Source organism: Phocoena sinus, chromosome 1 (genome assembly GCF_008692025.1).
Source record: "Phocoena sinus isolate mPhoSin1 chromosome 1, mPhoSin1.pri, whole genome shotgun sequence".
Classification (NCBI taxonomy): domain Eukaryota; kingdom Metazoa; phylum Chordata; class Mammalia; order Artiodactyla; family Phocoenidae; genus Phocoena; species Phocoena sinus.
Window position 1 is genome coordinate 119,896,707 of NC_045763.1, and position 13,658 is coordinate 119,910,364.

Sequence of the window (13,658 nt, forward strand, 5' to 3'; positions counted from 1 at the left end):
AAGTAGGTTACTTTCTTATCTGACAAGGACAGTTTAGGTTTACAGACTTTAGCCCGGAGAAGGGTTACATTCCTAGGATGAGGCTGTGAAATGCATTGTTTTAAAAACTCTTTTTGTAGCCCTCACTCTCCTTAGGAAATCTAAGGCTAAGCTACACTTCTGAGTTCTCCATGTCTATTTTCTCACCCCTCATCTCAGAATTTCTACCGAGGTAAGGGTTTTGTTATTCTTTCTCCACAGTGAAAAAGGAAATGGAAGAACAGTAAAACAGGGAAAACAGATAACCTAGTTAACTAGAACTGGGTGTAAATCAAGAGGCTAGAGGCTCTCAGGTTTTTTGTTGATGCTAAATGGGCAGAAAGAGAACTGTGAAGCAGATGAAATGGATTCAAACTCAGATTCTGCCATTTACCAGCAACAACTTCAAGTAAGTTACTACTTCCCTGAGCTTCATTTTCCTTATTTGTCAAATATCTGCACTGAGTACATATTGGGGCTGTCTGAGGATCAGATGAAGTCATGTCTGTGAAAGCACTCCTTTAAACTGTGAAATATTATATGTGGCATTGTTAAAAACACAAGTGAATAAGAACGTTATTTTGGCCATTAACCTCAGCTTCCTCTTTACTTGACTTTTCAGCTCGTCCATGGAAGAGTCACAGACAGAATGATTTTAATTTTTAAAAAATTTCTCGGGCTTCCCTGGTGGCGCAGTTGTTGAGAGTCTGCCTGCCGATGCAGGGGACACGGGTTCGTGCCCCGGTCCGGGAAGATCCCACATGCCGCGGAGCAGCTGGGCCCGTGAGCCATGGCCGCTGAGCCAGCGCGTCCGGAGCCTGTGCCCCGCAACGGGAGAGGCCACAACACTGAGAGGCCCGCGTACCGCAAAAAAAAAAAAAAAAAAATTCTCATTTCTTTCTCTGGTGGAAGTGCTAAGAAGCAGTGACACAAAGATGGGCTTCAGGGGAGAAAGAATGGAATGGAAAATAATGTAGATGATTCTCCACATGGATTACCAGACTTCAATGCCTGAATAGCTAAGAATTGACTCTTTCCCACGCACTGTACATCTTTCCTGTTCACCCATAAACACACTTTACTATCAACTAAGTACATATATACATACATGTGGTCTAGCTCACCAGGTATGATCCTGGGCAAGTTAGGATTTTTGTGCATTAATTTCCACATATGGACATTGGGGAAATAATAGTACGTACCCCATAAAGTTCTTTTGAGAAATGAAATGATAAATGTAACATTCCTAGAGGAATGCCTGCATACAGTAAGTACTCAGCAAGTTATTCTTTTCTGATCTAATTTTACTCTCACAACCCTGTGAGTTGTACATTCATATCATCCTTCATTTTATAGATGGGAAAGTCAATGACTTGTTCAAGGTGACTCTGATCACAAGGGGTTTGGACGTGGATCATCTTCCACTAAAGTCCATCAGAAGAATAGCATCGAGTAGTATGTAGCGTTAAGACCCAGCCCCTTGAGGGAAAGATCTCTTAGGGTTAAGATTATCTTTGAGAACTTCAAATCACTTATAAATGCAGTATTCATGCTTTTGTGGATACAACTCCATAGGATAACTATTAAGCACACTAAGATTCTTGAATCATGAGCTAAACTCAGGAAGAAACCAAATGAAAGTCTATATGCAGCTATCTGGACATTAAGACCACTCTGCTTTTAAGAAAATCAAAGTATTTCTATTGCCTACAAGTTTTCCTCTGTATTGATTTCTTCAAAAATTAAGCCTTTCTGACTTAATACATGTCAATGGATTTATCTGTTATGGACAGATTAACCAATAAAAAGACATCTTATTTTAAGGATTAGGTTCTAAAATTGGTACTTAAGTTAAATATGTACACAATATGACTTCGCTGTATTCTTTGTTCTCTTGTTTTGTTTGGTGAGGTATAATTTCTTTAAAATCCAGGGATTGTCAGGCTTTGTTAATTATTGATGTAGCAGATACTTTTGGCTTGTCTTTCTTTTTTCTTAAATTTAATTTTTATTGAAGTATAATTGATTTACAATGTTGTGTTAATTTCTGCTGTACAGCAAAGTGACTTAGTTATACACATATATACATTCTTTTTTATATATTATTTTCCATTATGGTTTATCACAGGGTATTGAATATAGTTCTCTGTGCTATACAGTAGGACCTTATTGTTTACCCATTTTATATGTAATAGTTTGCATCTACTAACCCCAAACTCCCAGTCCTTTTCTCTTCCACCCCCACCCCCTCCCCCTTGGCAACCACAGATCTGTGCTCTATGTCTGTGAGTCTGTTTCTGTTTCGTAGATAAATTCATTTGTGTCATATTTTAGATTCCACATGTACGTGATATCATATGGCATTTGCCTTTCTCTTTCTGACTTAACTTAGTATGATAATCTCTAGTTGCATCCATGTTGAAGCAAATGGTATTATTTCATTTCTTTTTATGGCTGAGTAGTATTCCATTGTATATATGTACCACATCTTTATCCATTCATCTGTTGATGGACATTTAGGTTGTTTCCATGTCCTGGCTATTGTAAATAGTGCTGCAATGAACATTGGGGTGCATGTGTCTTTTTGAATTATGGTTTTGTCCAGATATACTGGCTTATCTTTCAATGTATGACACCCCTTTTCTGAGAATTGACCCACCTGTGAACGTGATGGGGCAATTTTCATATTACATGACCCATTGCCCTCACAGTTTAGAGATAGAGGATGAATACATGAAACACACCTGACCAATCAAATTCTTCATCTCAGGATTCCAGAACTGGGCTTCAAAAAACTAGTCATTCTTTCTCATTCATTTGAAGTGAGGAGATATATATATATTTGAGAGATAAGACATCATTTTAGGGTAACCACCTTTAATAATGTGTGAAAAGAAGTAGAAAAGTCTGGTCTGCTGAAAAAGAATAGGTTAAAGCAAGATGTGTAGAGATAAGGAGAGAGAGATGGGAAATGAATGAATGAATGAGGCAGAGAGATATAGGGAGGGAGGGAAGAAGAGGGAGGAGAGGGAGAAAAGAAGAAGGAGGAGAAAGAGAAGGAAAAGAAAGAGAAAAGAGAAGACAATTAATTAGGCATTAGGTTACTGGTGGCTAATTTCTGATTTTAATTCCTTGTGAAGCTTAAATGTACCAACTGGGTTTGGTTTCTGTGAATACCCATATAGCCTCTTAAGATTTGTGTGTGTGTGTGTGTGTGTGTGTGTGTGTGTATTTCTTAAACTGAGTTAGTTACATTCCTTTTATTTCCATCCTTTATTTGACTTCCTATGGCACCACAAATGTATCGAACCCTTGTGAATTTGGAGACAGAAATACTATAGTTATTTCAGCTCTTAACACTTGTATTTAGTGTAAACACTTGAACCTTGGTTTGTAGACTAGAAAAGATCTTGAAAAGTAATCTTGCACATTTCTTCTAGTTAATCCTGCATCCTGACCATTCCAGATAGATCTATCTTATTTTTTAGTGAAGTCCAGGTAATGGAATTCTGTTTGTCAGTAATTCGTTTCTAGTGTGAAACAGTCCTCATAACTAGGATATGTTACCTCCCATGGAACATAAATAATTCTGATTGCAATGACTCATGTTTCCCAAGCCAGTCCAGGGGGCAAAATCTGTTCACAAAAGAGTAACAAAATCATATTTCTCCACATCTGTTCCCACAACTTTAAGAATTCCAGCCTTACTCAAAACTCTGTCAAATAATTATGAGAATCTCCAGGAAATGTTTTCTGTGTATTCTGTGAATCACTGCTTTCAACTTTGAAGTGGCATTTGCCATTGTCTTTCTTTTCAGCTGTGGCTTCGTGCAGCAGTGGCTGTTGTCATATCTGAAGGAGCATACCCCTCTCCCCCAGCCAGATCTGTAGACTCAAATCTGATGATCCCTTCTGATGCTTTCAGTATCCCTCAAATATTTTAGTAAAATGCTGCTTTCAGCTTTTCCTTACTCTATTTTTGGTAGCATCTTCTTCTTAGAGTTCATGAGTAGACCCCAGATTTGCCTAAGAGTAACCTGAGTTATAGACATGGTATTTTTCTTAGAGCTTCTCCTTACTTTTGACACAGCTTGGTTGCACTTGGTGCCTGGCTTTTGTCCCTTGGTTCTTTCTTCACTGAGCGAGTTCTTCCCAAAAGTCTCCTTGGTCTGCATACCAATAGACTCTTGACAGGGCTACCCATCCTTCCTCAGACAGACCCCAGTGTGTCTGAGTTTTGGAGTCAGCATCACTGGCTCAAGCTGGATTCCTAGTTATACACATACACAGAAAAACAACCAACTCTGACTATAGAGTAGAACCACCTTAAATACTGGTGTTTGAGGATACATACTTTATCTGTCCTTTGTTAGCTTCTGGCTTTATGAAATTATTATACTGTTTTCCGTATCTGACTTATAGTCTCACCAAATCTGTGAAATTATAGGTCAGGCTATCAGTGCATTCTTCATGGTCATGCCAAATAGGTAAGCAATTACGGGGCTAGATATTTGGAAGGATTCTAGGACTATTTCTATAACAAGATGTCTGTAATTGGTTCAGGCAAGCACCAAGTAAAGTGCCTGATAAATGCTCAATATATATTTATTGAGTTGAGCTGAGTTGGTCACCCTCAGCTAACTTTGGGCTTTCTAAGTTATTTGAAGTCTTCTTAATAGGTTTATCTCTGCACTGCTTCTTCTCTTTGTAAAATAACCCTAGTTCTAGTGTTTCCTCTTAGGTCTTGTTTTCTACCTTTAATCATCTCTGTGGCTGCCCTCTAAGAACTCTCCGGATTCTCTGTGTCCTCTTCTATCTGGAAAGTACAGATATGAAAGGCCAGTTTCTGACTGAGCTTAAGGGCTTTTTTAGGGACTGAACACTGGCAGCTTGTCTCCTCATGGCATCCCAGTTGGAGGTCTTCTTGCCTCCCTGCTCCTCGCCTGAAGTACCTATCGCTCCAAACTTACCATGGGGACGTCCTTCCATGATCTCTTTCCACTCTCCTCTTCCTGTTTGTCACACCTCTCTTCTTGCTCCTCATGGGGGCATGCAATCCCAGATTGCCTACCAAAGTACAAGCAGAGAAGAGTTGGGGATAGCTTAAGAGCCCAGAGGCAGGAAGTCTCTCTACGAGGAGGCCAACGCTCAGAGGTGGGTTAGGTCTTTTTTTGTGTGTGTGGTACACGGGCCTCTCACTGCTGTGGCCTCTCCCGTTGCGGAGCACAGGCTCCGGACGCGCAGGCTCAGCGGCCATGGCTCACGGGCCCAGCCGCTCCGCGGCGTGTGGGATCTTCCCGGACCGGGGCATGAACCCGTGTCCCCTGAATCGGCAGGCAGACTCTCAACCACTGCGCCACCAGGGAGGCCACGGTTAGGTCTTCTTAACCTCTCTTTTGCCATTTACCTTTCTCCACAGATCTTGTGAACTTAAGTCTCTGCTTACCCTGCATTTCCTGTACTCGCAGAGAATCAAGACCTCCAGGGCAGACCAAGCCTGTGCTTGGTAAAGAATGATCCAGGCTTGGAAGGGTTAATGCCAGGAGCCTTGATGGATGGGAAGGATTATTAGTTACTGTTTTTAAAGAGCCAAGGAAGGGTTCCTCCCTGTCACTTACACTCCCCTTTCACATGATCTCTCTTCATGGCCGTGGATAGGAAAAAAAAAAAAAAAAGAGGAAAATGAAAAACGTTTCAAAATAATTTAGAAAGTCCTCACAAACGCTTGTGTTTCCATTTAGCAGCATGGATTCAGGACAGCCACAGACCCTCAGAGGGAGCAACCAACTGGGAATTGAGTGGAAAAAAATAGGAATCCTAGACTCTCAAACTATCCACTTTTTTTTTTTTTTGGTGGGGGAGATAGTTCCGGAGCAGGGAGGATTAAATCAAATCTTTTAGGGGAAGGGCTCAGCTCTGGGCTTTCATGGATAAAACACTAAAGATCAGCTCCATGTGTGTGACCCAACTGTCCTGGAAGCGTCAACTGGAAGAGAATCCAAACCTTAAGTTGTGCTCATAGCTTCAGCTCAAGTAAGAAAAATGAGGTGGGGGTCACAGGGTGGGGACCAAGTCTTAGATGGAAGAAGGGGAGGGCTTGGGGATGGATGCAGTGGGGATAAGGCGGAAGGGAGCTGTGTCTTTAAGTCTGTCCTATGGTTATACATATTTTTTCTTCTATGAATGGGTTTTGCTGTAAATTATAGCTTTGCCCGTGGTCCCTTGGGTCAAAAGAAATAGTCTCTAAACAGAAAACAGCTCTGATTGGTGACTTTCCTTCTTCCCTCCCCAACCCCCTTCCTAATTGAAACCAAATGTGCAGTATATTGGATGCTGGGATCCCTGGCGCTTTCCCAGGAATCCTCAGAATGTGAGGTTTCTCTCAAAGGCATCTTGCATCAGCCTGTGGATGTATGCCTACCACCGGGCTCCTCCACCGGCAAAGTGGAAAAAGAAGCGTTTCACAACAGATTCTTCTTTTTGTGTTGGGGGAACGCAGTGGATTATAGCTCTGTTTTCTTCTTTCCCAAACTGTGCACTCCTGGATGAACGTAAGTTGTGTGTTTTGGGGCTTTTTTTCCCTTCATTTTTTTTTTTTCTTTATTTTCCGAAAACGAAAGCTCTAAATATCCTTCTCCTGGTGTCTCAGGAAAAGTTTTTAAAAGGAGGCAGAAGGGATTTTCAAGTCAGGCGAGGAAGGGAAGGGAATGGGGCACCCTAGGCACGAGACATCCAAGATTTCACGTTTTGGGGGGGCTGGATTTATGTTATGGAGAGAAGAATAAAGCACTGCTAACCAAAGAAGACTGAAGCATAATAAACAAATCCATCGCAGCTGCAAGATACAATAAACAACGTTCGCAGGGTTGAAACTGTTGGCAGGCAAGACAGGCCGATCGCAGGGCTGGTTAGGTTTTCGGCATTTAGTAGCGGCGTTTGAGGGTCCTGAGTTTGGGAGAGGACAGCTTTTTGTATTTTTGATTTTTCAGGGGAGTCGTTGACTTAATTGTGAGAAGGACAACTTCGGGTGACGGGTGCCTTCACCTTGAGGTTTGGGGTGGCTGGGGGTCTGGGTGGATGGGACATTTTCCAGTTGGTGATGATCCTTATCTTCCCCATTTCGCTGGCCTGGGTGCCTTTCCCTTTGTTACCGAATGACTTGGGACTGTTTGCAGTTGGGACCTCTGAGTCCTGGCTGAGGTTCAAGAGTCCCATCCAAGGGGAAAGAAAATTTTTCCAAGTGGCTGAAACTCTCAGGCCAGCCATTTGAGGCGGGAGTTCGCAGTGTTCAAGCCAGGAGGGGTTCAGCACCATTTTGCTGACTGCTTGCCTTCTGCCTCCTTTCCCTGGAGGAACGACAGAGTCAGAGTCTGTGAAGAGCCTTAGAGATCTCTTCTGACCTCCTCATTTCACAGGCGGTGGAAGTGACAGAAGGGGGGTTGACACATTCAGGGTCAACACAGCACGTTAGTAGTGAAGTTGCAGATGAAATCCAAGTTCTCTTTACTGCTAATCAGTGCTCTTTCCATTCCATACCTCTATGTCCCTGTTCATTTCTCTCGAGACTGAGGTGATAGAGGCAGTTTAATTAACAAGTCACCACAAGGACGTTAGTTATCAGCAAGAGAGCATGCTAATGGTGGTTCTTCAGCAGGTGGTATCTATGGTCATATTTAGTTGTGTGTCTGTGTGTAAAATAAAAAAAGCTAAGTGCTTGCTCTGCACCAGGCTCCATGCTCAGAGCTCTACATACATAATTTGATTGAATCCTCAGAGTTCCCGAGGCATTATTCCTATTTTATGAATAAGGGCATTAGAGCTTAGAGAAGAAGAATGTTTTGCTTAAGGAAGTACAGCTAGTAAGGTTGAGACTCATGCATGTCTGAGTCTAAACTCTGTGCTCTGAATCACTCTGCAATAACACTGCCCTCCCCCACTCCACACACACGTTTGACTACTTTCCGAGTCAAGTTCCACGTTTCCCTCGGTGACTGGTGACTAGGAGGTGAAGGTGTCAGGCTAGGGGAGCAGTGCAGATCCTCTCTTGAAGGCCACTTCCGCACTTGGATGGGTATTTATCTGGATACCGGAAAGGGGCTGCGGGTGGGCAGCTCTCTGCATTAATTCTGGGTGTTTGGTATATACTTACATTTGTTCTGCAAAGAGCCTGGGATTTAGATTCCAAAGACCCAAGTTCAAGTTCTGGCTCTACCTTTTATTATTTGGCAAAGTTGCTTTACCTTCCTGCACCTAGGCCTCTGTATTTATTACATGGTAAAAATAGCGATACTTTCAGTATTATTGTTGTTGTTTTTAAGAATTTTATTTATTTATTTATTCATTGGCTGCGTTGGGTCTTTGTTGCTGCGCGTGGGCTTTCTCTAGTTGCGGCAAGTAGGGGCTACTCTTTGTTGTGGTGCATGGGCTTCTCGTTGCAGTGGCTTCTCTTGTTGTGGAGCATGGGCTCTAGGCATGTGGGCTTCAGTAGTTGTGGCACGTGGGCTCAGTAGTTGTGGCTCATGGGCTCTAGAGCGCAGGCTCAGGAGTCGTGGAGCACGGGCTTAGCTGCTCCCCGGCGTGTGGGATCTTCCTGGACCAGGGCTTGAACCCGTGTCCCCTGCATTGGCAGGTGGATTCTTAACCACTGCGCCACCAGGGAAGTCCCCAGTATTATTGTTTTAAGAGACATTGGATGTGAACGCGTTCTGAAGGCTGTGAAGGCCTTCCCCATACCAGTTCTTGTGACAGTGACCCCTGAACACTGGAACAAAATGTGAGGCAGCGTCTGCCATGCTGGGTCCAGCAGGTGGTGCTGATGCTGGCGTGAGGGTGGCTGTATTGGGCTGTGTGTGAAACCCTGGAATGGGTGGCCTTGGTCTTAGTGCCCATCTCTTTTGAGTGGAAGCAGTCCCTCCTCACAGGGAATATTCCCAGGTTTTCTTTTTTTATTTCCTTTTAATTAATTATTTATTTATTTATTTTTGGCTGTGTTGGGTCTTCGTTTCTGTGCGAGGGCTTTCTCTAGTTGTGGCAAGCAGGGGCCACTCTTCATTGCAGTGTGCGGGCCTCTCACTATCACGGCCTCTCTTGTTGCGGAGCACAGGCTCCAGATGCGCAGGCTCAGTAGTTGTGGCTCACGGGCCCAGTTGCTCCACAGCATGTGGGATCCTCCCAGACCAGGGCTCGAACCCGTGTCTCCTGCATTGGCAGGCGGATTCTTAACCACTGCACCACCATGGAAGCCCTATTCCCAGGTTTTCTATCTGAAACTTTCCTCTGGTGCCTGGCTTGGCCATGCTTCCTCACCCAGTAAGCTCAGTGGAAGCTGAAGGACACAATGGTGTTCAAGCTTCCCTTGCCTGGGTCTGTGCGGTCTCTGAACGAGAAAGGTTTAGTTAAGATCAGTCCACAAGTCTCTCCTCAAAGGAGATGGCTTTCGAGGAGCTTCATATCTAGTTGAGGGTAGATCCTTGACCCTGGACCTTCCTCATGTTCCCTCCTCTGTGCCTGTCATCAGAAGGAATGCAGCTGCTCCTGGGGGTGGGGTTGGAGGCCCAGCAGGGGGTGGGGAGGCCTCTGCCTCTGCTTCTGCTTAAGATCTGTTTGCTTTATAAACACTAAAGGTAAGGGAAGTGGGGAAGGCGTTTCCAGATTCTTTTACTTAGAATACATGGGTTGTGACTCCAACAGTATCCATGTCTGTGACATATGCAAAAAATATATATCGGTCTCTTCCCCTGGCTCCTGGCACAGAGCTCCTGAAACCCTTGTAGTTTCCTAAGTGATAAGAGCACTCGAGCATCTTTTGTTCTAATATTTGGTCTCTGACTCCCGTTCCTGACATAGAGCTCTTAAGTCCCTTGGAATTTCCTGGGTGAGAGGAGTGTCTTTTGTTCTAATGAGGTGATTTTGGGTGGGCCCCTGAATGGGGGCTTTGTCCCCAGAAAGACCAAGCCATGCTTGGAAGCTAGGAATTTTCAGCCCCACCTCTTCCTCCCAGGCAGGGAGGCAGGGCTGGAGACAGAGCTGATGATTAATCATGCCTACATGATGGAAATCCCCAAAGTGTCAAGTCTGAGGAGCTTCTGGGTTGGTGAACACATCCATGTGTTGGGAAACTAGTGCACCCCAACTCCACAGGGACAGAAGATCCTATGCTGGGGACCCTTCCAGACTTTACATATCTCTTTGGCTGGCTGTTTATCTGTATCCTTTATTATATAATAAACTAGTACACATAAGTGTTTCCCTGAGTTTTGTGAGCTGGTCTAGCAAGTGATTGAATCCAAGACTGGGAGTAGGGGAGGGGTCATGAGAACCTCTGATTTGTAGCCAAGTTGGAAAGAAGTTGTGGGTAACTTGGGGACCTACTACTCGTAATTGGTGTCTGTGCTGCGGGGACGGTCTTGTGGGTCCGAGCCCTTAACCTGTGGGGTCTGCACTAGCTCCAGGCAGTGAGTGTGTTAGTAGGGGAAAGAAGTGAGTTCTTCCTAGACGATGTCCAAGCACAGAGTGGGAGTGTCGTCCAAAGGAGTCTCATCACCTCCTCACTCTCCCCTCGCCTCTCTGTTAACTCACTGTTTTCTTCCCTTCTTATATAGTCACATCCCACACTTTGTCATATGAACTATCTATCGCATGCAACAAATCTAGTTCAGACCTTTCCATTTTTAATAGACACACTAAAAAATTAGAGGTTCCCCCCCTTATATTAATGTCACACCATTTAAAATTAACTCTCAGGCACTTCTTCCCAAGTTTCTTTGTAAGGTCCACTTTCGGGCACTTTACATCACCCTCACCTCAAACACATGACTCAAACACACATCTCACGGGCATTCAGAAAGCTAACGCCCCTCTGAAAACGGACCTCCACAGACCTGCTGATGTCACGTGCCAGCTGACATAGATGGTGGTGACCTGCCCACAACTCAGACAGGCTGGATTCTTTATGCCCCTTGCCCTGTTTGACGCCGCGCAAGGTATGAGTTGACCCTCTCCTAACACTGACTACTCAGTCCAGATATGTGTCCTACATCCCCAGGCCTCCCAGAGCTTCTCTGAAGTCAGCAACCATCCACAATGAGGGCTGCTCACCACTACGTTAGGAAGCTCGGGTAGACCTTAAGGATCAATTAAATTAGAGTATCTGAGGGTAGGGGTTGAAGTGAATACACTTCAGTATTTTGAAGTGTTCCCCATGTGATTCCAACCTGAACCTCTGCTGATAAATCTCCAAGTTTGTTGCCTCAGCCATTCCTCAGTGGGGAGTAAGGGCGCCCTTTATAGGACAACCCCATCCCTGTTGTCCTGTAAAGAATTTAACGGTCAGTGCCTCCCTCCTCTAGCTGGCTTCTTTGATCTTGGTCAGGACCACCTCATGGTGTCCACAACCTGCCTTTTCCCTGGACACTTGCCCAGGCCTCAGCCTCTTTCTGATGTGAAGTCAGACAGACCTGATTTCCACTCCCAGCTCTATACTCACTGGCTGTGTGACCTCGGGCAAGCCGCTTCAACTCTCTCAGTTTCCTACTCCGTAAAATAAGGATCGTAATTCCCATCTAACAGGTGTTACAGATACCTCTTGTGAGTACATAGCATAATATTTGGCATGTAGTTAATAAATGAAGTTGATGATGATTGCTTTTATTATTAATTTGGCACAGATGCTTTGGCTTGTTCAGCCACATAGAACCAGCCCAGCTATTTTTCCATATCCTTAGTCCAAAAACATTCTTCCAGGCAGCGATGTTCACCCAACCAAAATCCCCTTCTACAAATAATGCTCCTCAAAGGACTTTTGCAGTGGAAAGGATATGGGTTTAAATTCTGGCTTTGCCACCACTTACTAGCTGTGTAACCTTGGACGAGATCTTGAACCTCTCCAGGTCTCATTTTTCTTATCTCATAGGTTTGGTATATGAAATAGGTGTCATTAGATATGCAAAGAGGCCAACATAGAGCCTCATACGTAGTAGATGCTCTGAGTAAGTGAATGCTCACTCAGTGTCACTTCTCTTACTTTTTCTGGTGGAATCTTCAATGCTTTGTGGTTTAAAAGCCTATCATGTGTGAACCATTGAGATTGTTATCTTGGATTGATCCCTTTCATTTGAACACCTTGGTTTGATCATGGATGCGGTCTGTTGGAAATTTGCCCTCTTTGATTTGAAAAGACAGCTGTCCGTTCATCTCCTTGCCTCCACTCCCTCATCCATTCCCACCTCACTTTTACCCAACCTTTCTCTTAATGCTCAAAACACACTTGTGCATAATGCTGTCTTTACAGGGGAACTAAACACAAGAGTGGATTACTTGGCTAGGGGTCCGTACAACACCAGAAGAAAAAAAGGAGTTGGCAGTTTGGGGCAGGTAGGGAAGAAGGGATACTATATATTATATATTATATATTATATATTAGACAAGATAATCCTCTTACAGTGGAAAGATTTAGAGGGCAGTATAAAACAGTATGGGTCACAATTGCTACTGCTGTTGTAACTAAATGCGAAATGCATTCAGGAAAGGGACAGATGAGTTAACAAAAGAGAAATACAGGTTTTGTGCTTCTGTAGAAGTCATCCAGCAACTAGCTCGTCCCACCAAGGCCTCCAAGTTGGAGGGACCACTGGGGGAAAATTGGTCTTGACTTATGTTCACCATTTTTTTCTTCTCCTACTCCTAATGCCCAAGTCTCTGCCCCTTTTCCCCATCTGGCTACATTTCTCAGTAGTTCCTAACCTGTTTCTCTCCCTGATTGTTCTGGAATCCCTTGGCAATTCAATTTTATTTTACTTGGCTTAATTCTATTTAGCAAGGATTTATTGAGTGCTTCCTAGTGTAAGGTACTCTGCTTAACATTTTCTAATAACAATAGCTTAATAAAGGAACTGAGATGTCCAGGTGCCTGCCCGGGGATATTCATCAAAACACCAATCACCTAATGGCTAAAGTGATGGTCTCTCTAAACTTTCTCCATCTCTTTAAATTTTATTTGCATGCATTTGGACCTGTTATGATTGAGCCTATGTTATTCAGCTATGACAGGCTGAAAAGAATTCTCTTCTTATTTTGATTTTCTTTCTTATTTTTGCTTTCTGTCCTTCCTGTTGTGCATGGAACTATTTGATGTTTCCAAGTTCTGTAATTCTCCAAGCAATGGAGATCCCAGCCTTTGACAAGTTGTATACTTATTAAATGGAATCTCACTTTGGTCTCTAAGCACCGAGAAAGGTTAGGTTTGAGCCAGCCCAAGTATCACTGAGGCCTGGAAGAGCAGTGAAAAGGCAGAAGGGTTTTAAATGGTGTTTAGACTTACTTTGAAACTCCTGGGTTCAGCTAGGCTTCTCCAGGAGATTGGCATTATCTATAATGGATTCACTCATTCAACTGTCTTGTGGCTTGTGTTTTGTGCCTAGCGAGACCCCAAAGAAATGTTTGAGGAGTCCCTTGTACCTACTGGTCAGAGGTTAATGCTGTGCGCTATGTGGTGTGGGTTTATAAGAATAGAACCTTGTGTGCAAAAGGTAGTGAGGAGAATATGCAGTAAGTTTTGGTCTCAGCACCATCATTTTCTAGATTTTTTACCTCAAAGAAGTCTTTTACCTTCAGTGGTCCTCAATTTCCTCATCTGTTTCCCT

General features: G+C 43.7%; 1 protein-coding gene across 3 annotated transcripts in view; it reads left to right on the top strand.

The window, feature by feature from the left end:
• The first annotated feature begins 6,031 nt into the window (after window positions 1-6,031).
• Window positions 6,032-13,658, top strand: part of DDR2 (discoidin domain receptor tyrosine kinase 2) — a 164,803-nt gene continuing 157,176 nt past the window's right edge. Inside the window, exon 1 of one of the 3 annotated variants that reach the window (XM_032632706.1) lies at window positions 6,032-6,051. The gene's annotated coding sequence lies outside the window, so the exon portion shown is untranslated. Of the gene's footprint in view, window positions 6,052-6,402; window positions 6,570-13,658 lie in introns of those variants that run through there. The other 2 variants (XM_032632715.1, XM_032632725.1) reach the window with 2 other exon arrangements.